At 37.4% G+C, this 27,215-nt stretch overlaps 1 long non-coding RNA gene across 1 annotated transcript; it reads right to left on the bottom strand.

The window, feature by feature from the left end:
* Positions 1-15,309: 15,309 nt before the first annotated feature.
* On the bottom strand, positions 15,310-27,193 carry LOC133556334 (uncharacterized). The gene is made up of 8 exons (XR_009807493.1): positions 24,576-27,193; positions 23,908-24,042; positions 20,443-20,518; positions 19,448-19,525; positions 18,838-18,915; positions 18,231-18,308; positions 15,582-15,653; positions 15,310-15,465 (listed from the first exon to the last, which is right to left on the bottom strand). It is a non-coding gene; the product is annotated as an uncharacterized LOC133556334 (long non-coding RNA).
* Positions 27,194-27,215: the final 22 nt, after the last annotated feature.

Raw genomic sequence — 27,215 nt, 5'->3', positions numbered from 1 at the left:
TGTCTGCTCCTGTGGTCCATCGAGGCCGGCATACTCGGATGGCGCCAAGTGTCCACATTCATGATTTTTAGGTTTGAACATATACAATTAGCTTAAAGGCCAGCTGAAAACGTTAGCATGCTAGTGTACCCCCACCCATAGGCCGACCACTGGTGGCGTACCTGGTTTCTCAGGATGGAGAGATGAGGTGTGATGCAGAAGGGATCGGTTGAGGATACAGGAGCTGGAGACCCTTGAGCGTTCTTCAGGGCCGTAAACGTCCCAGTCAACCAGATACCGAACATCCCTGTCCCGCCTTCTGCTGTCTAAGACGGTCTTTCTCAAGATTGGAGACGTGGACCACCGGATGCCGCTTGGTGGATGAAACCAGCTCGACTGCCGCAGGACTGATGATCCTGGTGATCTTGAAGAGCCAGCCAATGGTAAGTCCCGAGACAACAGCCATGGGAGGCAGTGCGGCGGGGGATGCACATCTCCCTCCTGCTTTGGCGAGGTCACCCGATACACTCGCCACTTCTCCAGTGGGTTTTCCCACCATACCACCAGCCTCTCCTCCATTCGGTCCTCCGTGATGTCAGCCTCTTCTCCAGTGGTTCTTCCCACGACGCCACCAGCCTCCCTTCCATTGGGTCCTCTGTCGACATTATACTCGTCTCCAGTGGGTCTTCCCACAAAACATGTATACATACATGTACATATATATGTACATGTATGTATACATATATATGTATGTATACATACTATATATGTATATATGTATGTATACATATACAATTGTATTCAAAGTAATAGCAGTCCCACATCACTAGCAAGATAAATCACTGCTTTTGTTAGAATTTCAACTTTGACACGGCAAGTAAGTTTCTTGAAGGTTTAGTAAAGGTATAAAAAAAAAAACAGACCCAACACTCATGTGCAGGCTGCCGATTCTATGAAACTGAATCATTTACTGAAAGGGTTGTATTAAAAAAAATCGCAGTGCGTAGTTCAATATTGTGAGGCCATTGATTATGTGGGAAAAAAAGGTGTTAAAAAAGTGGCCCTTATTCCAGGATCAAGGAAACTGACGCTGCATATGCTGGCTGCGTGTTTGTCCTTGAAAAAAGACTAAAATGGGTCGTTCAAGACACCGTTCAGACGGAAAGCGTTCTTTGATTAAGAAATTAATAAAAAGGGGGGGAAACTATTAAAAAGTGCAGAAAATGATAGGCTGTTCAGCTAAAATGATATCAAATGCTTTAAAATGATAGCCGAAACCAAAAAAGCGAGGAAGAAAAAGAAAAACGACTATTCGAATGGATCGGAGAATAACCAAAATAGCAAGGGCTCAGCCAATGATCAGCTCCAGGAGGATCAAAGAAGATCTAAGATTGCCTGTGAGTACTGTAACAATCAGACGGCGTCTACGTGAAGCCAAGCTACTAGCAAGAAGCCCCCGCAAAGTCCCATTGTTAAAAAAAAAAAGACGTGCTGAAGCGATTACAATTTGCCAAAGAACACATTGATTGGCCTAAAAAGAAATGGCGTAATATTTTTTGGACTGATGAGAGTAAGATTGTTCTTTTTGGGTCTAAGGGCCACAGACAGTTTGTCAGACGTCCTGCAAACAATGAATTCAATCCCCAGTACATAGTGAAGACGGTGAAGCATGGTGCAAGCATCATGATACGGGGATGTCTCTCGTACTATGGTGTTGGTCTTATTTATCACATACCAGGGATCATGGATCAGTTTGACTACATCAGAATACTGGAAGAAGTCATGTTGCCGTATGCTGAAGAGGAAATGCCCTTGAAATGGGTGTTTCAACAAGACAATGAATCCAAACACACCAGAAAGCCAGCAAAATCATGGTTTCAGACAAGCAGAATTCAAGTAATGGAGTGGCCAGCACAATCCCCGGACCTTAATCCCATTCAAAACTTGTGGGCTGACATAAAAAATGCTGTTCATGAGGCAAAGCCAAGAAATGCAAAGGAATTGTGGAACGTAGTACAATTTTCTTGGGTTGCAATACCTATTGACCGGTGCCAGAAGTTGGTGGACTCCATGTGCCACAGATGTGAAGCAGTTATCAGAAACCATGGTTATGCAACTAAATATTAGTTAATGATTCTCAAGAAAGTTGAATCTGCAAGCCTTTCTTCGTTTATAACGCTGCTTTTTTTGTTTTATATTTCTTGACTTTCTGTAAAATACTACCAAATTAATTTGACTTTTTTCCAATTTTCTGGCTTTGAAATAAATGTGCAGTGTCTCCAATGCATTTGTGTTCATTTAAATACAACTTATTTGAATAATTTTGAGGTTTACTCACCTTTTTAAACACACTGCTATTATTATGAACATAACTGTATATGTATATAAATAAATAAATGATAAATGGGTTGTACTTGTATAGCGCTTTTCTACCTTCAAGGTTCTCAAAGCGCTTTGACATTACTTCCACATTTACCCATTCACACACACATTCACACACTGATGGAGGGAGCTGCCATGCAAGGCGCCAACCAGCACCCATCAGGAGCAAGGGTGAAGTGTCTTGCTCAGGACACAACGGACGTGACGAGGTTGGTTCTAGGTGGGATTTGAACCAGTGGCCCTCGGGTTGCGCACGGCCACTCTCCCGCTGCGCCACGCCGTCCCCTATATATGTATGTATACATATATGTTTATGTATGTATCCATATATATGTATATGTATGTATACATATATATGTATATCTATGTATACATGTATGTACAGTATATATGTGGGTATATATATGTATATGATGTATACATATATATGTGTATACATATATATACAGTATGTACACATCGTCGTGTTTGGAGGAAGAAGAATACTGAGTTGCATCCCAAGAACACCATACCTACTGTGAAGCATGGGGGTGGAAACATCATGCTTTGGGGCTGTTTTTCTGCTAAGGGGACAGGACGATTGATCCGTGTTAAGGAAAGAATGAATGGGGCCATGTATCGTGAGATTTTGAGCCAAAACCTTCCATCAGTGAGAGTTTTGAATGGTTGACCAAATACTTTTCCACCATAATTTTCAAATGATTTTTTTTTAAATTCCAACAATGTGAATTCACGGATTTTTTTTTCACATTCTGTCTCTCGCAGTTGAAGTGTACCTATGATGAAAATTACAGACCTCTGTCATCATTTTAAGTGGGAGAACTTGCACAATCGGTGGCTGACTAAATACTTTTTTGCCCCACTGTATGGGGCAAAAACACATACATACAAACACACTGTATATATGTGTGTTTGTATATGCATATACATGCCGCTATGTGTGTATATATGTATATATATATGTATAAATATGAATGTGTGTGTGTATATATATGTGTATATATACATATATGTATCTATACATATGCAAGTATGCATATATGCATGTATATACGTACATGTATTTATGTACATACATGTCTATATTTAAATATATTAAGTTAAAAACTTAAAGTACCAATCATTGTCACACACACACACACACACACTAGGTGTGCTGAAATTTGTCCTCTGCTTTTGTCCCATCACCCTTGATCACCCCCTGGGAGGTGAGGGGAGCAATGGGCAGCAGCGGTGCCACGCCCGGGAATCATTTATGGTGATTTAACCCCCAGTTCCAACCCTTGATGCTGAGTGCCAAGCAGGGAGGTAATGTCTCCCATTTTTATAGTCTTTGGTATGACTCGGCCGGGGTTTGAACTCACAACCTACCCATCTCAGGGCGGACACTCTAACTACTAGGCCACTTAGTAGGTTATACTATATATATATATATATATATATGTATGTATATACATATATATATGTATATTCATATAATACATTTATAATTAAATGAAAAATTACAATCATACTTTGTCAAATATGTTTTGTAATGTAATCTGTGATTGTTCTACCCTAAATAAAGGTTTTCTGGCAAATTGAAATAACTTCTATAACTTGTTTAGCAGGCTTTCATGAATTAATTGAGAAGGCTAAAACATTGTCATGCAGAGATACGAAGACCAAAATATCAGAAGCAGATGCAAATATCACAGATAGCAAACATCTTTGACAATCAAAGCGTGATGCTAACTATCCACAGTTTGTGTTATCCATGTGTGAAACTGCTCTCTAATTCATTATAAATTGGAGAAATGTTTTTCATAAAAGGAAAACTGGGTCAATGATGTCACACCCCATAAGCGTGATTTTATTTTCTCCAATCAGTCATTGGACTGTATAAAAAAGATTAATCCATATATGTTTGAAAGGGAATAAGCGGTAGAAAATGGATGGATGGATGTTTAGAGTTTTTTATCTATTTATTTATCTTTCAATATTCTTATATTTATTATTATCATTTTTATATATGTATTTTTTTAATATCAGTATCGCTTTGGTTTGATTTGTTTTTTTCCCCCGCTGTTTTTCTCTTTTTTTTGGATGGGTGGCATTGTTGAAATATAAACAAAAAAAGATTTTGACATTTAGGGCAGAAAATAGATGCATATAAATTTGATGTAATGGATAGGAATTTCTAATGCTGGATGTCAATAAAAATGTAATTAAAAACAAAATGCTATCTAAACAGGGCTTCACGGTGGCAGAGGGGTTAGTGCGTCTGCCCTACAATACAAAGTTCCTGCAGTCCTGGGTCCAAATCCAGGCTCGGGATCTTTCTGTGTGGAGTTTGCATGTTCTCCCCGTGAATGCGTGGGTTCCCTCCGGGTACTCCGGCTTCCTCCTACTTCCAAATACATGTTGATTGGCAACACTAAATGGTCCCTAGTGTTTGAGTGTGAGTGTGAATGTTGTCTGTCTATCTGTGTTGGCCCTGCGATGAGGTGGCGACTTGTCCAGGGTGTACCCCGCCTCCCGCCCGATTATAGCTGAGATAGGCGCCAGCGCCCCCCGTGACCCCAAAAGAGAATAAGCGGTAGAAAATGGATGGAGGGGCTCTCTAAACATGTTGTAGCTCGTCCTTTGAATGCAAGTGCTCCTACAACAGAAATACATATTCTGTATTCCTATAAAATACAAAATCTGGCAAGACACGACCACTCTGCAGGTACATTTTTTTTTAATTGTCATTAAAAGCATGTTTTTCATTTTTGTGTTGAACATTAAAAAAATAACAATATTAATTGCCCAGTCGTGATAATTAAAACTTAACAAATATTTGTCTAGGGTGCACCTATTAATGATGGAAAATATTTTTATCTGCGATTAATTTTGAGTTAAATATGAACAAAGTGGGATTTATCGGGATTAAATCTGTAAATTGTTGGCCATCCTTAATATTTATTGTTGGGACACTTTGTGCTGAAGTAAAATGGAAAAAAAAGTGTGTTTGATGTTTCTTTTTAGGGCTCAGAGGCGTCTTTTTCTTCCACGCCGACGGCTTCGAGTCTGCATCAGTGTCCAGGGAGGGCTTGTAAAAGTGAAACGGGCGAATTAGTTTTTATCTCCTGTCGTCCTCACAGGAAATCTTCTTGCCTCCTGCTCCTCTCTTGGCAGATCCTTCTTCTCCAGAGACCTGCAGCTTCATTCTGGGAGTCTCTTTGAAAAATGGAGAGCAACATTCAGTTTCGACATTGCCGAGTGAGTTCTTTTTATATATATATATATATATATACATATACATTCATATATATATATATATATATATATATATATATATATAACTTCATTAGGTACACAGCGGCAACTTGTTTATGACGCACACACAAAGTATTTTTTTGTCCTCAAAATTCTATACACAACACCCCATGATGATAATTTGAAACATGGTTTTTTGTGTGTGTTTTTTTGCATACTAGCATGAAATTAATTCATTTTGGCCCTCAAAATGCTACAAACAATACCCCATAATGATAATGGGAAAAAGTTTTTTATTTTCCATATTAGAAAGGGATGCATTTATTTTTTTCCCTTAAAAATTCCACACATAACACCCCATGATGATAATGTGAAACGTTTTTTTTATTTTTTTTTATTTTGCACATTAGAATGAAATGAATTAATTTTTGTCCTCAAAATACTACACACAATACCCCATAGTGACAATGTGAAAATGTTGTTTTTATTTATTTTCCATATTAGAAAGGAATACATGTATTTTTGCCCTCAAAATTACATGATGATAATGTGAAATATTTTATTTTATTTTGCATATTAAAATTGAATGAATTCCTTTTTGTCCTCAAAATGCTACAAACAATACCCCATAATGACAATGTGAAAATGTTTATTTATTTTCCATATTAGAAAGGAATACAATTATTTTTGCCCTCAAACTTCTACACACAATACCCCATAATGACAATGTGAAAATGTTTATTTATTTTGCATATTCGAAAGGATTACATTTATTTTTGCCCTCAAAATGTTAGACACAATTTCCCATGATGATAATGTGAAATGTTTTATTTTTACTTTGCGTATTAAAATTGAATGCATTAATTTTTGTCCTTAAGATGATAAAAAAAATACCCCATAATGACAATGTGAAAATATTTTTTACTTTACATATTAGAAAGGAATACATTTATTTTTTCCCTCAAAATTCTACACATAACACCTCATGATAATGTGAAACGGTTTTTTTTTTATTAAATTTTTTATATTAAAATTGAATGGATTCATTTTTGTCCTCAACATGCTACAAACAATACCCCATAATGACAATGTGAACATGTTTTTTATTTTCCATATTTGAAAGCAATACATTATCTTTTCCCCCCTCAAACTTCTACAAATAACACCTCATGATGATAATGTGAAACGTTTTTATGTTTATTTTGCATATTAGAATGAAATTAATACATTTTTGTCCTCAAAATTCTACACCCAATACCGCATGATGATAATGTGAAACGTTTTCTTTTATTTTGCATATTAAAATTGAATGAATTCCTTTTTGTCATCAAAATGCTACAAACAATACCCCATAACGACAATGTGAAAATGTTTATTTATTTTCCATATAAGGAAGGAATACATTTATTTTTGCCCTCAAACTTCTACACACAATACCCCATAATGACAATGTGAAAATGTTTTTTATTAGTTTTGCATATTAGAAAGGATTACATGTATTTTTGCCCTCAAAATTTTACACACAATGTCCCATAATGACAATGTAAAAATGTTTTTTCAATTTATTTTGTTTTGCATATTAGAAATGAATACATTTATTTTTGCCCTCAAAATTCCCAATTATACAAACTCCCCATAATGACAACGTGAACAGTTGTTTTATCTTGCATATTAGAATGGAATAAATTCATTTTTGTCCTTAAAATTCTACACACAAAACCCCATAATGATAATGCAAACGCAAACAACATTTTGTGTGTGTATGTATGTATATGTGAATGTATATATATATGTATATGTGTATGTGTATAGAGAGAAAGTGCCCAAAGATAAGATAGGTGTGCCAAGCTTGTGGCATCGTACTCAAAAATACTTGAGGCTGTAATTTCTGCCAAAGGTGCTTCAACTAAGTATTGAGCAAAGGGTCTGTATACCTATTTATTATTAATACATTTGCAGAATAATTTAAAATAAAATAATCATTAAGGGGTATTGTGTATAGAATTTTGAGGACAAAAATGTATGTATTCCATTGAGGAATAAGGCTGTAACATAAAAAGAGATCCGGGTGTGCTGTGTCTGGCAGGGGTGCACAACTCTCTCCGGTCTTTTGGCTCATTCGGTCTATGGAGGTGTCCCTAATACAGTGTCCCTCCAGTAAGCGGTGGTGGCTGCAGACGTTGCTGCTTATTGTGCGACAAACAAAAGGTTTAATTTGCAGCATTGTGAGAAGACTTCATGGGGTGATTAGCGGGCAGAGAGAATTAATGCGGAAACTTCCGCTACCGTCCAATTGCTTCATGGTTTTGTCCCTCTGCTCGCTGGAAAGCTAGGAATTGAGGCTTTTTGCCAGTTGTGGTGCTGAGCCAGCACTTTAGTGGCCAGACTTTAGATGTGTGACGCGCTCTTCCTGACATGCAATTTGTCTTCCGGAAGGTTCCGACTCTCCCATGTCGCTGCTTCAATGATCATATATTCTGATTTATCACACCAGTAAATAGTTATCAATCTCACGGACATGACGTGAACCAAAGTTCCCTACAACAACAACTCTACTAAACATTACAGACAAACAAACATGATGAAACAATCCCTTACTGGACAATGTCTGCTCTCACGGGGAGTAAGACTGATGGGATGGTTGTATTTTCCCCTTGAGTCAACAATTCAGTAAAATCCTCGTTAAGGGTAAAAAAAAATGCTGCAAAAAAAGCATCATTTGACCAACTTGTGGTTTATGTCCACTACCTTCTACTATCCAGGTGAGAGATTTATCATCTGCAATTCACTTTCACCAACTCAGAGGCCATGCAGCAGCTCAACATGTCAATATACAGTAGCAGCATAAACTTGGTAGCTCTCTGTCATCACGGTCCTTAGATGTTACTTTGATTACATTTTCCAATCAATTGTTCACGTTTTAGGAGCTTGCTATTTTTTTTAATTTGTTAAAACTTTGTATAAATAAGTTAGTGATACGATGAAGATGCAGCAAAATTAAGTAAACCTTTCAGCAAATTTTTCAAAAATTAAGTTAGACAGAAATGAAAGAAGACAGCAAATTAATTACACCACACCTAATTAAAATATATATGTGTGAAATAATTTTTATATATTGCAACTTTTTTTTTTTTTTTAATTGTCGCAACATTTTCCAATCAATTTGGAACTTGCTATTTTGTTTTCAATTTGTTAAAACTTTGTGTTAATAAGTTGGCGATAAGTTGAAGATGCAACAAAAGTAATGTTAATAAATATGAAAAAAGACAGCTTATTAATTACACCACACCTAATTAAATATGTTTTATAAGTTGGTAAAACATTGTATAATTAAGTTGGTAATAAGATGAAGATGCAACAAAATTAAGTAAAATTTTCGAAAAAGTGTCCAAAAACTAAGTTAGACAAATATCACAGACAACAAACATGATAAAACAATCACTTATTGGACAATGTGTGCTCTCACGGGGATGAAGACTGGTGGGATGGTTGTATCTTCCCCTTAAGTCAACAATTCATTAAAATCCTTGTTAAGGGTTACAAAAAAATGCTGCAAACAAGCATCTTTTGACTGACTTGTGGTTTATGTACACTACATTCTACTATCCAGGTGAGAGATTTATCATCTGCAATTCACTTTCACCAACTCAGAGGCCATGCAGCAGGTCAACATGTCAATACAACAGTTAGCTCTCTGTCATCACGGTCCTTAGATGTTAATTTGATTACATTTTCCAATCAAATTTTCACGTTTTAGGAGCTTACTATTTTTTAAATTTGTTAAAAATGTGTATAAATAAGTTAGTGATACGTTGAAGATGCAACAAAATTAAGTAAACCTTTCAACAGATTGTCCAAAAATGAAGTTAGACAAAAATGAAAGAAGACAGTAAATTAATTACACCACACCTAATTGAAATATATATTAGTTAACATGTTTTACTTAGATGCAACATTTAAAAAAATTGTCGCAACATTTTCTCATAAAAATTTTTAAGTTGAAAATGCAACAAATTTAAGGTTAATAAACATGAAAAAAGTCAGCTAATTAATACACCACACTTAATTAAATGTGTTTTATAGGTTGTTAAAAATTTGTGTAATTAAGTTGGTAATAACATGAAGGTGCAACAAAATTAACTAAACCTTTCAACAAAGAGTCCAAATATTAATAAGAAAGAAGCCAGCAAATTAATTACACTACACCTAATTAAAATATATTTAAGTTAAAAATGTTTACTTTGATGCAACTTAAAAACATTTTCTTATAAATTGTTCACGTTTTGGGAACTTCCTTTGTTTATTTTTTGTTAAATCTTTGCATAAATAAGTTAGTGATACGTTGACGATGCAACAAATTTAAGTAAACCTTTCAACAAATTGTCCAAAAATTAAGTTAGACAAAAATGAAAGAAGCCAGCAAATTAATTACACCACACCTAAATAAAATATATATAAGTAAAAATGTTTAAAATTTGATGCAACTTTTTAAAAAAAATGTTGCAATATTTTCTAATAAGTTTTTCACGTTTTGGGGACTTAATATTTTGTTTTCTATTTGTTAAAACTTTGTGTTGTTAAGTTGGTGATAAGTTGAGGATGCAACAAAATTAAGGTTAATAAACATGAAAAAGGACAGCTAATTAATTACACCTCACCTAATTAATTAAATGTGTTTTATAAGTTGGTAAAACTTTGTATAATTAAGTTGGTAATAAGATGAAGTTGCAACAAAATTAAGTAAAACTATCGAAAAAGTGTCCAAAAAATGAAGTTAGACAAAAACGAAAGAAGATCGCAAATTAATTACACTACACCTAATTAGAATATATATGAGTTAAAATGTTTTACTTTGATGCAACTTTTAAAAATTGGTCGCAACATTTTCCAATCAATTTTTCACGTTTTGGGAACTTACTATTTAAATGTTTCTTTGTTTTAACTTTATGTAATTAAGTTGGTAATAGGATGAAGATGCAACGAAATGAAGTAAAACTTTTAGAAAATTTTCCAAAAATTAAGTTAGATAAAAATGAAAGAAGACAGCAAATTATTTACACTACATCTAATTAAAATATATTTATAAGTAAAAAAAATGTTACTTTGATGCAATTTTTTTGTAATTGTCGCAATATTTTTTAAATATTTTGGAACTTACTAATTTTTTTTTTTTTTTAACTTTATGTAATTAAGTTGGTAATAAGATGAAGATGTAACAAAATTAAGTAAAACTTTCAAAAAAGTGTTCAAAAATTAAGTTAGACAAAAATGAAAGGAGACAGCAAATTAATTACACCACACCTAATATATATATATATATATATATATATATATATATATATATATATATATATATATATATATATATATATATATATATATATATATGAATATATATATGAATATGATTTTAAAAAAATGTACTTTAATGCCACTTTTTTTTTAATTGTCGCAACATTTTCCAATCAATTTTTTACGTTTTGGGAACTTACTTTTTTTTTATTTTTTACTTTGTGTAATTAAGTTGGTGAAAAGTTGAAGCTGCAACAAAATTTGGTTGAATAAACATGAAAAAATTCAGCTAATTAATTACGCCACACCTAATTAAAATATATATAAGGTAAAAATATTTTACTTTGATGCAGCTTTTTAAAAAGGTTGCAACATTTTTCAATTAATTTTTACAAGTTATACAAACGTATTTAATTTTATTCGTTAAAAAAAATCTTTGAATAAATAAGTTGGCGATACGTTGAAGAAGCAATGGAATTAAGTAAACCTTTCAAAAAAGTGTCCAAAAATTAAGTTTGACAAAAATGATAGAAGACAGCAAATTAATTACACTAAACAATTACACTTTTAACTGTTTTTAACAGTTTTTTTATCTAACAAATTGTTCTTATAATCATTTGTATTTGCTTTTTCAATGTGAATTTTACTTCTGTTTTAAAGGGGAACATTATCACAATTTCAGAAGGGTTAAAACCAATAAGGCTTATTTTATTTTTCGAAGTTTTTTTTTCAAAATTTTACCCATCATGGAACATCCCGAAAAAAGGCTTTAAAGTGCCTGATTTTCCCTATCTGTAAATCCACCCATCCATTTTCCTGTGACGTCACATAGTGACGCCAATACAAACAAACAGAGCGGATAGAACAGCAAGATATAGCGACATTAGCTCGGATTCAGACTCGGATTTCAGCGGTTTAAGCGATTCAACAGATTACGCATGTATTGAAACGGATAGTTGGAGTGTGAAGGCAGATAGCGAAAACGAAATTGAAGAAGAAACTGAAGCTATTGAGCGAATAGCTATTGAAGCTATTCGGCGATCGCCTTCTAACCAACGATTGCATCTTTTGACCACTAGAGCAACTTAAATCTGTCGATTGGTAAGTGTTTGTTTGGCATTAAATGTGTGGAGGGAAAGACTAGATGCAAATATAGCTACAAATGTACATTCAGCTAGCCTAAATAGCATGTTTGCATCGATTAGCTGGCAGTCATGCCGTGACCAAATATGTCTGATTAGCACATAAGTCAATAACATCAACAAAACTCACCTTTGTGATTTCGTTGACTTTATCGTTGGAAAGGCATCTGCTTTGAGTGTCGCAGGATATCCACACATCTCTGTGCCATCTGTCGTAGCATCGCTATCGTCGGTAAAATGTGCAGAACAAACGAGGGACTTTCGCATCTTTTGACACTGGTGCAACTTGAATCCGTCAATTGGTATGTGTTTGTTTGGCATTAAATGTGGGTGGAGGGAAAGGCTGGATGCAAATATAGCTACAAATGAGGCATAACGATGCAATATGTACATACATCTAGCCTAAATAGCATGTTAGCATCGATTAGCATGCCGTGCTAATCGATGGACACTCCACGTAAGTCCACTTGAATCCATCCCTGTTCGTGTTGTTACACCCTCCGACAACACACCGACGAGGCATGATGTCTCCAAGGTACGGAAAACAGTCCAAAAAACGGAAAATAACAGAGCTGATTTGACTTGGTGTGTGTAATGTGTTTGAGAAAATGGCGGATTGCTTCCTGTTATGACGTCACGAGTGAAAGGTCATCGCTCCAACAGCGAAGTAAGGCATTTAAATCGGCAAATTCACCCTTTTAGTGTTCGGAAATTGGTTAAAAAAAACATATGGTCTTTTTCCTGCAACATAAAGGTATATATTGACGTTTACATAGGTCTGGTGATAATGTTCCCCTTTAAATGTTATTTTTTGTCTTTCTTTTGCCTGTATTTCTTTGTATTTCATCTTCAACTGTGCTTGTTTTTAAAGGACTTTATAAATAAAGTCGGTGTGGTATGGTAAACAGACTCAATAACTCCACGGTGACGTTTTGGGTGAATTTACTGAGGAATTTGGGAAAGTGAAACAATACAAAAAGAATGTAAGTTAATAATACTAACAGACACTTGTAAACATGCTAGCATATTACCTAATACTAACGACGCTAGCGTCATCACATCATGATAGCAGGTACAAATATGCATGGAAACACTCCTACAGACATCACACATGGGATGCTTTAGTAAGGAAGAATTGTTTTGGTTATATTGTAAAACTTACAAAACGTTAATTGATTCTGATTCTGATTCTGGAGCGATGACTGAAGAATCCTTTAGAGTAGCAACGCTATGGACGGCGAGAAGACTGAACGGCACTTCTACTTCCGGTTCAAAGCTCTAAACAAAAGCTAGTGACGCACCGGCATAAGATGGCGCAGTAACAACACCTTTTTAGTTTCTTTTTTATAAAACTATTTGCATTTCTGCTGTCAGCGCAAAAAAAAAAAAATCCCCAAAATAGCCGCAGTGTTTCATGAGCCGTAGAGTACAAAGCGAAGGAAAAAACTAGCGGCTATTTCCTTTGTCAGCAATGAGGCAGTTTATATCTCGACTTAAATGGAACTGCTTTGCAAATATCCATCGCTTTTATTTAGCCTGTGAGGGAGGTGTGTGTGTGTGTGTGTGTGTGTGTGTGTGTGTGTGTGTGTGTGTGTGTGTGTGTGTGTGTGTGTGTGTGTGTGTGTGTGTGTGTGAGCGTGAGAGCGTGTGTGTGTGTGTGCGCGTATTTGTGTGTGTACACGTGTGTGTGAGAATGTGTGTGTGAGTGTGTATGTGTGTGTGTGTGCGTGAATGTGTGTGTGAGTGTGTATGTGTGTCTATGAGAATGTGTGTGTGTGCGTGTACGTGTGTGTGAGAGTGCTTGTATGTGTGTGTGTGTGAGTGTGTGTGTGTTTGTACTTGTGTGTGAGTACGTGTGTGTGTGTGAGTATGTGTGTGTGTGTGAGGGTGCTTGTGTACGTGTGTGTGTGAGTGTGTACGTGTGTATGTGTGAGGGTGCGTGTGTATGTGTGTGTGAGTGAGAGTGCATGTGTGTGTGAAAAAGTGTGTGTGAGCGTGTATGTTTGTGTGTGTGTGTGTGTGTGTATGTGTGCGTGTGTGAGAGAGTGTGTGAGTGTGTACGTGTGTCTGTGAGAATATGTGTGTGTGTTTTTGAGTGTGAGAGTGTGCGTGTGTAAGACTCCATGGAGTCAGTCTCCTGAGGAAAGTCTGCAGAATTATTATTGTTGTTTTGTCTCGCTCACAAGGGGAGAAAACCAAAAGCTCATTGCAAAAGTGTGTGTGTGTGTGTGTGTGTATGTGTGTGTGTGTGTGTGTGTGTGTGTGTGTGTGTGTGTGTGTGTGTGTGTGTGTGTGTGTGTGTGAGGTGGGGGGGGGCTTGAGTTTAAAATCTATTTCTACCTCAAGTAAGAGATTGATGAAAAGCATGTGATGTCAGCAAGGTGCTGCTGTGAGGCAGCATGACATGTGAAGGTGATGATGGAGATGATGGTGATGAAGGTAGGTGGGCTACTTTAAGAGGACATGTTGTCTCACACACACACACACACACACACACACATACGTGTTTGGGTGACATATGAGGACTTATGACAAAAACGTGACATATGGGGACATGCCTTTCCAATGGTCCTACAGGCCTGGGAATCAGACGGTTAGTGAACCAGAATTTTAGAAACACAGTGGTCTATTGAGATTTTTGCAACTCTTTTGTTTTTTTCTGAACCTGATTTTTATGGTACATATGAGGACTTGTCAGGTTTAGGTGACAAATGAAGACCAGAGTGTATAAGATTTCAAGTTTATGTGACATATGATGACCATGACGTCACAGAGTGTTTAAGATTTCAGGTTCATGTGACATATGATGGCCATGACGTCACAGAGTGTTTAAGATTTCAAGTTTATGTGACATATGATGACCATGACGTCACAGAGTGTTTAAGATTTCAAGTTTGTGAAATATGACAACCATGACATCACAGAGTGTTAAAGATTTCAGGTTCATGTGACATATGAGGCTAATGACATCAGAGACTTAACAAAACCACCTGAGTTGGTTTAGTTGATGTGTTGTCATTTAAAAAAAAAATCCCAATCCCATGCTACTGTAATCTAAAACCAAGAAGAGTTTAAAAGAAACATGGGTAAAAATGTAATTGTCGACTAAGTGTAACTGAATTGTTTTTGTGGATTTTGTCGCTAAGAATTATCTGGAATAAATACAAAACGCTTGCTGTTTATTTTGCTTTTTTAATTGCTGGTAACATACTCAAACTAGCACAGAAGATGTGGGAAAACATTTGTTTTCCCTTTTTTTAATGTAATTCTGTTATGGATGTAGTACTTGATGGCAAGCCAATCTCTGTCCTGTAGAGCTACTAGTTCTTTATGGAGGCAGGCTTCACAATCTTTTTTACCTGGTACTTTGTTGCCAGTTACAAAATGCAACATGTGTCATTCAACTGCTTCCACTTCTTCCCCTTTGCAGCTGTCATAAAGGAGACAAAATACAATTTCTTACTGAAGGAATAATGACTATAACACAGTGAAAAGGTGCAAAACGTAATATAATATTCTAGTAAATGATGTGGATTATTTATTTACCCCGCTTTGGAGTGGACCAAGTGGAAGAAGCTTGAGACATACCTACTTCCAGCGATTTGTCCTGCTGTCAATCTGAAAGGAAGAATTAGAAAACTGTAAAAGTAAACATTTAACATATTGTGCTTTGTGAAGTAGCGGAGTATATGTGTTGTCTGTCTATTTATGAATAATGCAGACGAGGAGTGTTGGCTGAGTTCTTAACGTTTGCTTTCAGAGCGTGCATATCACAACATACAAGATGCCGTCATGGCGACACAACCTATCCCGGGCTCCCGCGCATGCTCGTCACTCCTGTTGCATGCTGGGTAGGGTAGTTCTTTTTTCCCCTGGCTCATAACATTACAATATAGTACCATGTATATGCGTTCAGTTTATCAAAGCACCAAGCAAACAGATATGGTCATAATTATTTTAAGTCCACTACGCAGAATAAACACAACATTATTAATATTGCTACTACGGATAATTTGATCAAAAATTCCCTAAAACAGCCCACTACCTATAATATAAGTTTTTTAAACATAAGATCCCTGCTAAAAAAAAAAATGTTTCTGCTGTTACCTCAGAAATTGCCTGTTCAGATGTTATGATTGTGGCTCAGAGATTTGTATGTAGATTATATTTATTTTCCATAACAAACAGGATAACTTAAATACCCTGGCAGTGGCAATAAGCTTAAATGTTTGTATTTACATTTTTCGAGTTGATTTTCATCAAATATGCTATTTAACTGCTACTGTTTAACAAGGACTGATTTAAATTGTGTTTGCACAACAAATGTTTTGGCGCTTTTGTTCATGTGGGAGAATATCCCAATAAAGGTGCACTACACACTACTTTTGAATTCATTATTGGGCTTTGTGTATACAATGCATTTAATCGCGATTAATAAGAGAAATAGTGCGATTAACTTCGATTAAAAATTTTAATCATTGCCCAGCCCTAATATATATACAAACCCCGTTTCCATAAAAGTTGGGAAATTGTGTTAGATGTAAATATAAACTGAATACAATGATTTGCAAATCCTTTTCAACCCATATTCAATTGAAAGCATTACAAAGACAACATATTTGATGTTCAAACTCAAACTTTTTTTTTTTTGCAAATAATAATTAACTTTGAATTTCATGGCTGCAACACATGCCAAAGTAGTTGGGAAGGGGCATGTTCACCACTGTGTTACATCACATTTTCTTTTAACAACACTCAATAAACGTTTGGGAACTGAGGAAACTAATTGTTGAAGCTTTGAAAGTAGAATTTTTTACCATTCTTGCTTGATGTACAGCTTAAGTTGTCGTGTTTTACGCTTCATAATGCGCTACACATTTTCGATGGGAGACATGTCTGGACTGCAGGCGGGCCAGGAAAGTACCCGCACTCTTTTACTACGAAGACACGCTGTTGTAACACGTGGCTTGGCATTGTTTTGCTGAAATAAGCAGGGGCGTCCATGATAATGTTGCTTGGATGACAACATATGTTGCTCCAAAACCTGTATGGACCATTCAGCATTAATGGTGCCTTCTCAGATGTGTAAGTTACCCATGCCTTGGGCACTAATACACCCCCATACCATCACACATGCTGGCTTTTGAACTTTGCGCCGGATGGTTATTTTCCTCTTTGTTCCGGAGAACACCACGTCCACAATTTCCATATATAATTTGAAATGTGGACTCGTCAGACCACAGAACACTTTTCCACTTTGCATCAGTCCATCTTAGATGAGCTCGGGCCCAGCGAAGCCCGCGGCGTTCCTCTGTGTTGTTGATAAATGGCATTTGCTTTGCATAGTAGAGTTTTACCTTGCATTTACAGATGTAGCGACCAACTGTAGTAACTGACAGTGGTTTTCTGAAGTATTTCTGAGCCCATGTGGTGATATCTTTTACACACTGATGTCGGTTTTTAATGCAGTACATCGCTTACGTGCAGTGATTTCTCCAGATTCTCTGAACCTTTTGATAATTTTACGGACCGTAGATGGTAAAATCCCTAAATTCTTTGCAAAAAAAATGTTTAGCAGTTTTAACATCAAATATGTTGTCTTTGTAGCATATTCAACAGAATTGGGGTTGAAAATTCTTTGCAAATCATTGTATCCTGTTTATATGTACATCTAACACAATTTCCCAAATCATATGGAAACGGGGTTTGAATGTATTTATATATATATAGCCTATTATTTGCGCACTATTTACAAGTTATGTACCAAAAACACGACCACCGAAAAAATACTTTGATCAATGAAAACAGCGCTGCAGAAACCGGCTGTAAACAAGAGGCACTGCATTTTCTGAATTGAAACACTCATTTTAAAGCTTTGACATTAACATTTTAACACACACTAATTTGGTTCAGAAAATATGAGGACCTTATATGAAACACACCTAGGTCTTTCTTGGTTCAAACAATATGAGGACATGACGAGTGCTCACATGTAGAATTTATGTTGTTGACTTGTAACATCTCCTGTTTTGCTAAACATGAGTTCCAAACTCCCTACTGACTAACATGGATGTACCCTTACGAAAATGTTGTCATATAAACTGATCTGTGAGAGATTAAAATTAATAAATGTCTTTCAAAATATAGGTTGGGTCAAATTTAGAGCAGATATAGTAAAAATAGACATGTAATAACCTGTTGGAGGGATGAAGTCGGTTTATGGCTGTCATCTGAATCTAGAGAATGTTGAGATAGAACCTCAACAGTTGGTTTCTGCAACAAAACACAAAAATATAATGTCATAACTAATTAATTATAACATTCTCACCACTTTTTGTTGATAAAAATCTGAGCATACAATGCCAGATAAAGGGTAAAGATTATTACAGAGTTTCAGCTCTTAGACAATTCATTAAGAATGTAACACACAAAAATCTGGTTCAGAAAATATGAGGACTGAATTGAGACACTCATTTTAAAGCTTTGACATTAACATTGTAACACACATTTTCTGGTTCAGAAAATATGAGGACCTTATATGAAACACACCTAAGTCTTTCTTGATTCAAACAATATAAGGACATGACGAGTGCTCACATGTAGAATTTATGTTGTTGACTTGAAACATCTCCTGTTTTGCTAAACATGAGTTCTAAACTTTCTACTGACTAACATGGATGTACCCTTGCGAAAAAGTTGTCATATAAACTGATCTGTGAGAGATTAAAATAAATAAATGTCTTTCAAAATATAGGTTGGGTCAAATTTAGAGCAGATATAGTAAAAATAGACATGTAATAACCTGTTGGAGGGATGAAGTCAGTTAATGGCTCACATCTGAATCTGGAGAATGTTGAGATGGAACCTCAACAGTTGGTTTCTGCAACAAAACACAAAAATATAATGTCAGAACTAATTAATAATAACATTACAGCACTTTTTGTTGATAAAACTCTGAGCATACAATGCCAGATAAATAGTAAAGATTATTACAGAGTTTCAGCTCTTAGACAATTAATTAAGAATATAAAACACACTAAAATCTGGTTCAGAAAATATGAGGACCTGAATTGAGACACTCATTTTAAAGCTTGGACATTAACATTTTAACACACACTAATCTGGTTTAGAAAATATGAGGACCTTATATGAAACACACCTAGGTCTTTCTTGGTTCAAACAATATAAGGACATGACGAGTGGTCACATGTAGAATGTATGTTGTTGACTTGTAACATCTCCTGTTTTGCTAAACATGAGTTCCAAACTCCTTACTGACTAACATGGATGTACCCTTACGAAAATGTTGTCATATAAACTGATCTGTGAGAGATTAAAATTAATAAATGTCTTTCAAAATATAGGTTGGGTCACATTTAGAGCAGATATAGTAAAAATAGACTTGTAATAACCTGTTGGAGGGATGAAGTCGGTTTATCGCTCACATCTGAATCTGGAGAATGTTGAGATAGAACCCCAACAGTTGGTGTCTGCAACAAAACACAAAAATATAATGTCAGAACTAATTAATTATAACATTAACAACCACTTTTGGTTGATAATATTCTGAGCATATAATTCTACATAAACAGTAAAGATTATTATAGCGTTTTAGCTCTTGGACTATTATTTAAGAATGTAACATTCACTAAAATGTGGTTCAGAAAATATGAGGACCTGGATTGAAACACTCATTCTAAAGCTTTGAATTAAACATTGTAACACACACTAATGTGGTTCAGAAAAATATGAGGACCTTATATGAAACACACTGAAGTCTTTTTTAGTTCAAACAATATGAGTACATGACAAGTGATCACATATAGAATTCATGTTGCTGACCTGTAACATCTCCTGTTTTGCTAAACATGAGTTGTAAATTCCACAGACTAACATGGATGTACGCTTAAAAAAATGTTGTCATATAAACTGATCTGTGAGAGGTTAAAAGGATTAAATGTCTTTTGAAGTATAGGTTGTGTCAAGTTTTTAGCAGATATAGGGCAGCACGGTGGAACAGGGGTTAGTGCATGTGCGTCACAAATCGAAGGTCCTGAGTAGTCCTGAGTTAAATCCTGGGCTCGTGATCTTTCTGTGTGGAGTTTGCATGTTCTCCCCGTGACTGCGTGGGTTCCCTCCGGGTACTCCGGCTTCATCTTACCTCCAAAGACATGCACCTGGGGATAGGTTGATTGGCAACACTAAATTGGCCCTAGTGTGTGAATGTGAGTGTAAATGTTGTCTATTTGTGTTGGCCGTGTAATGAGGTGGCGACTTGTCCAGGGTGTACTCCGCCTTCCGCCCGAATGCAGCTCAGATAGGCTCAAGCACACCCCGCCAACCCAAAAAAGGGACAGGTAGTAGAAAATGGATGGATGGATGGATAGTAAAATAGTCAAGTAATAACCTGTTGGAGGGATGAAGTCGGTTTATCGCTCACATGAATCTGGAGAATGTTGAGATAGAACATCAACAGTTGGTGTCTGCAACAAAACACATAAAAATAATGTTAGAACTTATTAATTATAACATTATCAGCACTTTTTGTTGTTAACATTATGAGCATATAATGCCAGATAAATAGTAAAGATATTTATAGAGGGTTTCTGTCTCTTGTCCCGCTCATGTCTTGAGATGAACTTCCCTCGGTACTCGACCACAAAAGAACCTTTTTAAATTGATGCAAGAGTAAATACACCATATCCTGATAAAACAGTTTATCAATTAACAATGTTTGGAATATCTGTTTTAAAAAGGAATAATAATAGTCGTTACTTGACTAAAAATTCAATTACAAACAGAATTACTCTTTCATAAATGTAAATAATTATTAAATTAAGTACAAACCCCGTTTCCATATGAGTTGGGAAATGGTGTTAGATGTAAATATAAACAGAATACAATGATTTGCAAATCATTTTCAACCCATATTCAGTTGAATATGCTACAAAGACAACATATTTCATGTTCAAACTGATAAACATTTTTTTGGTGCAAATAATCATTAACTTTAGAATTTGATGCCAGCAACACGTGACAAAGACATTGGGAAAGGTGGCAATAAATACTGATAAAGTTAAGAAATGCTCATCAAACACTTATTTGGGACATCCCACAGGTGTGAAGGCTAATTTGGAACAGGTGGGTGCCATGATTGGCTATAAAAACAGCTTCCCAAAAAATGCTCAGTCTTTCACAGGAAAGGATGGGGCGAGGTACACCCCTTTGTCCACAACCGCGTGAGCAAATAGTCAAACAGTTTAAGAACAACGTTTCTCAAAGTGCAATTGCAAGAAATTTAGGGATTTCAACATCTACGCTCCATAATATCATCAAAAGGTTCAGAGAATCTGGAGAAATCACTCCACGTAAGCGGCATGTCTGGAAACTAACATTGAATAACCGTGACCTTCCATCCCTCAGACGGCACTGTATCAGAAACCGACATCAATCTCTAAAGGATATCACCACATGAGTTCAGGAACACTCCAGAAAACCACTGTCACTAAATACAGTTTGTTGCTATATTGGGGCGGTATAGCTCGGTTGGTAGAGTGGCCGTGCCAGCAACTTGAGGGTTGCAGGTTCGATTCCCACTTCCGCCATCCTAGTTACTGCCGTTGTGTCCTTGGGCAAGACACTTTACCCACCTACTCCCAGTGCCACCCACACTGGTTTAAATGTAACTTAGATATTGGGTTTCACTATGTAAAGCGCTTTGAGTCACTAGAGAAAAGCGCTATATAAATATAATTCACTTCACTATATCTGTAAGTGCAAGTTAAAGATCTATTATGCAAAGCGAAAGCCAATTATCAACATCCAGAAACGCCGCCGGCTTCTCTGGGCCCGAGATCATCTAAGATGGACTGATGCAAAGTGGAAAGGTGTTCTGTGGTCTAACGAGCCCACATTTCAAATTGTTTTTGGAAATATTCGACACCGTTTCATCCGGACCAAAGGGGAAGCGAACCATCCAGACTGTTAGCGACGCAAAGTTGAAAAGCCAGCATCTGTGATGGTATGGGGGTGCATTAGTGCCCAAGGCATGGGTAACTTACACATCTGTAAGTTACCCATCTGTTTGGAACAACATTTGCTGCCATTTAAGCGCCGACTTTTTCATGTACGCCCCTGCTTATTTCAGCAAGACAATGCCAAGCCACATTCAGCACATGTTCAGCTTCATAAAAAAAGAGTGCAGGTACTTTCCTGGCCGGCCTGCAGTCCTATCAAAAATGTGTGGTGCATTATGAAGCGTAAAATACGACAGAGGAGACCCCGGACTGTTGAACGACTGAAGTTCTACATAAAACAAAAATGGGAAAGAATTCCACCTTCCAAGCTTCAACAATTAGTTTCCTCAGTTCCCAAACGGTTATTGAGTGTTGTTGAAAGAAAAGGTGATGTAACACAGTGGTGAATATGCCCTTTCCCAACTACTTTGGCACGTATTGCAGCCATGAAATTCTAAGTTAATTATTATTTGTAAAAAAAATTATTCCGTTTGGATTTACATCTAACACAATTTCCCAACTCATATGGAAACGGGGTTTGTAATTAATGTGTTACTTGAAAAAGAAAAGTTTTAAATATCTAGCATATGCAGTTGAGAGACATTTCATGAGAGCAGAGTGTGTGTGTGCCTTTAAAAAGCTGTGCCTTTTGCCAAGTGACGTGAGACTTCAGCGCCCAGACATAGCAGAATAGTTCAGCTGTATTTTTTAGCTTAGCAGTGGCAGTTAAGATAGTTCTGTTGAATGTTTTTGTTCGCGTGTGGATGAGGCCTCTTTCTATTTGATATCGTGTTCATAATTACTTCCGGGGGTTGCTTTCATTAGTAAAAAGATATTACCTGCACTAACCCTTTTGTGCTTCTAACGCTGTCTTGTTGACATACAATCACATCAAAAGTAGCATGCCACATTACATCAAACGCATCGTAACAGCATTGTAGCGTACATAAAAGTTATTAGATTACTCGTTACCGGTAAAAGTAACAGCATTAGTAACATCGTTTTCATATTATACCATCCATCCATCCATCCATCATCTTCCGCTTTTCCGAGGTGGGGTCGCGGTGGCAGCAGCTTAAGCAGGGAAGCCCAGACTTCCCTCTCCCCAGCCACTACGTCTAGCTCTTCCTGGGGGATCCCGAGGCGTTCCCAGGCCAGCCGGGAGACATGGTCTTCCCAACGTGTCCTGGGTCTTCCCCGTGGCCTCCTACCAGTTGGACGTTCCCTAAACACCTCCCTAGGGAGGCGTCCGGGTGGCATCCTGACCAGATGCCCGAACCACCTCATCTGGCTCCTCTAGATGTGGAGGAGCAGCGGCTTTACTTTGAGTTCCTCCCGGATGGCAGAGCTTCTCACCCTATCTCTAAGGGAGAGACCCGCCACACGGCGGAGGAAACTCATTCCGGCTGGTTGTACCCGTGATCTTATCCTTTCGGTCATGACCCAAAGCTCATGACCATAGGTGAGGATGGGAACGTAGATCGACCGGTAAATTGAGAGCTTTGCCTTCCGGCTCAGCTCCTTCTTCACCACAACGGATCGATACAACGTCCGCATTACTGAAGACGCCGCACCGATCCGCCTGTCGATCTCACGATCCACTCTTCCCCCATTCGTGAACAAGACTCCGAGGGGCCATAGAGGTCGGGTGCATTGTGAACTGGGCGGCAGCCGAAGGCAGGGCACTTGGCGGTCCGATCCTCGGCTACAGAAGCTAGCTCTTGGGACGTGGAACGCTGTTATTCCAAACACTTCTAATTAAAGCCATATAATACAACCTCTATTAGACTGTAAGGAAATGATCCAAATGAGATGTTGATACAGTTACCATTGATATGATACATAACAAGACATACCTTTCCAATCATTGATCCACTGGGCCTTAAAACAAGACTTGTCACATCCAGATCAAATAAACTCGGTGGCTTCAGCCTCAGGATTACGTCTCGCTCTTCTTTTGGACACGATGTCTACATCATGTGTTGATGCGCCTAACAAATCCACACATAAAAATGAAAAAAGTCAGTGACACAGAAATAAAACAAAGAACTAAACCCTTCAAAAACTGTTAAATTTAGGCTCAGTGCAGACATGAAGCTTCTCAAACAAAGAACTAATGTAACAATATCAGTAACATGCCTACTCCACAGTGCTTATCAGCTTGAAATATATGTATTTGAGAAAAAGTATAAACAATTTGAAGAACTCTAGTCTGTCTTGTTTAAAATTAAGAAAAGGTTTACTAGCATAGTGATCAAGGGTGATGGGTCAAATGCAGAGAATAATTTCACTACACCTAGTGTGTGACAATCACTGCTACTTATAATATTCCATGCAACTTAAAAAAAAAAAATTAAATGCCTTGGCCTTGGCCCAGAACTGAAATGCTTTATTTAACCTCATAAAATCAAATCTGGTTGCAATTAATAACAAAAAACATTTAACTGTTGTTTATAATGAACTATTTTCCTATGTTAAAAAACATTGGTCTATTTAATTACGTTAAACTCCATTTTATGCTCACCTGATTCAACCATGCTGCTGAAGACTGTCAAAGATGGTTTGTGGCCAAGATAGATGTCCCCCTCTGGTGCTGCAGGTCCCGGAAGTGATGTTCACTGAGCGCTCTGTTGTGCTCAAAATCGTGTGTGAAGTTTTGTATTTCGATTATAAATGGTCCTTTTGGAAAACCCTTTTTATATATATATTCAATATTAAGTGTGATACGTGAGCTGTATAACTTCCATGATGAAAATAGTTAACTAGTGATTTAGCCCTCTGTTAGGATCGACATCATCCACTGGCCAATCAGGCAGCGCCTAACTGAAAATTGGACCAATCAGACGCCGAGACTCTTCAGAGTGGGCGGAAGTAACCATCTTGAACACAATGTAAAGTGAATACCTCCAAAAACAATCGCCAATTGAATCCAAAATTTGTCCCAAAGATAAAAATACCTAAATCATGTGCTATTGTAACCATTTGAAAATATTAAATACTGTATGTAGTTTGAATTGCATTTGAATTATTGCCTTAGTCTCAATCAAGGTTTATGCAAAAACCTACATTTCAGGCACATTTAAATTAATTATTGTGCGGCATTGTATTTTAGTCAACATAATAGCAAAAAGCCCAATACAGTAAAATACTGAATCAAACCAATTAAATCATCACCATAATCCCTTTATTACTAACTGTCTAGCCCAAATCCTCTCCAGATAAACCAAATGAATAGATAAAACTAACATAAAAAAGGTTGAGATCATCAGATCAGTTGAACATGTGTTATTTGATTTAGAATTTAAAAGTATGTTTATTGCTGTAATGATTAGATGTTTTTCAAAATGTTGGAGTGTGTGAGTTTCTGACCCACATGACATATGAGGACATATGACATATGAGGACAAGTGTGTGTGTGTGTGTGTCATAATAGCAAAGATGGCCACTAGGGGCAAAATCGAAGGTGAGCAAAAAAATTAAACACACTTTCACACACTTTTTCTGAAAATTTGACAAATGAAGACTTCAGAGATTTTTGGTCTGGGAACATGTTGGGAGGGTCTAGAACACGATAGCATTGCGGGAAATATGGGGACATGGAAAATGTCCCCATATTTCAACAGGTCCTCATATGTAAGGTGAAATTTCATAAAAATGTCCCCATATGTCACTTTGACAAACGCACACACACACACACACACACACACACACACACACACACACACACACACACACACACACACACACACAGGTTGTCATTTGGAATGGGGACCAAGTTGTTGATCAGGACTTGTGGGGACCACCCTTTCTACAGGTTCTGGAGGCATAAATAAATGGTGTAAAATGGCCACTGCCCAGTTAGCTCATACACGTCTTTAAATCCATGGATTGATGAAGTAATGTGCTGTTCATACTCACTGGGGACCCTGGGGGAAAAGAGTTCATATGATTCATGGGGACCACATTTAAATCATTTTGCATAATTCACACAAATTTGTACGTGACTACTGAGGACCTAAACCATATTTTGTTTTTGGAAACCTATATTAGTTTTAACTAAGGATGGATACCACAGAATCACAGTACAATTAATGCCAGGATAACACATGTTTCACTTTCCAAGAATATTAATTTTCTCTTTTACCAATATTTGAAACACGTAAACAAAGTAACCCAAATTGTAGAGCCCGATGAGGGGACTGCTGTGCAAATGTCTCACACTCAAACTAACCAGGAAACATGTTTTATTGGCCAAAGCTTAAAAATAACTTAGGCATCTTCAGAATGGATCTGAGTATCATTTAAAAAAGGGTTTCCTTTAGGGGACCTGTTTTGTTTTGTCCCCATACCGTCAGAGGTCCCCTAAAGGTGACTGTGTAAACAGAGCCATGTCCCCATTAAGTCTGCATTGCCAGAACACACACTAATTCACACACTTACACATATTCTCACACACACACTCTCACACACACATACACATTATCTCTCACTCACACACACACACACACAAACATACACACTCACACACAAACACACACGTACAAACACACACAAACATACACACTCTCACACACACCTCCACGTCACACAAGCAGTGTGATGGCCCTCGGTGTTAAATGGAGTGGAATTGATTTTACGCCTTTCTCTCACACACACACACGCGCGCGCGCGCACACACACACACGGTCTAGTTATATAAGTTACACTCCCACTCTCTGCCGCGAGCAGGGGTGTTGCCATGGCAACCCCTCCCCTCCCCTCCTTTTGGACGTCAGAGCCGGGGAGGACGCAGCCCCCACGCAGCATCTTGCCTCTCGGAGAAGCACCTGTCACGCGTGGACGTCGCTCGTGGATCGCATGTCGCAGCTGAGAGCCGCCAGGCGTCGACGCGACTCGCTCGGGACCCTTGCGTGAGCGCGGCACACCTGCGCAGGTAAGCCGGCGTGGGTTCCTGCGCGCGACGTCAGGTTCTGAGTTTTTCCTCTCTCTCCCCTAAGTCCTCCGGGAGCAGCCATGTGGTTTTTCCTGGACTGGTTCGTGCCGCTCTACCTGCTGGTGTCCGTCCTAGTGCTGGCGGGCTTCGGCGCCTGCCTCTACTTCCTGGAGCCCGGCCAGCCGGACAAGAGCGTCCGACACCGCCCTCTGGTGGCCAGTGTCAACTGCG

The sequence above is a fragment of the Nerophis ophidion genome, linkage group LG01 (genome assembly GCF_033978795.1).
Source record: "Nerophis ophidion isolate RoL-2023_Sa linkage group LG01, RoL_Noph_v1.0, whole genome shotgun sequence".
NCBI classification, from domain to species: domain Eukaryota; kingdom Metazoa; phylum Chordata; class Actinopteri; order Syngnathiformes; family Syngnathidae; genus Nerophis; species Nerophis ophidion.
This window is presented reverse-complemented; position numbering and strand designations above follow the sequence as displayed.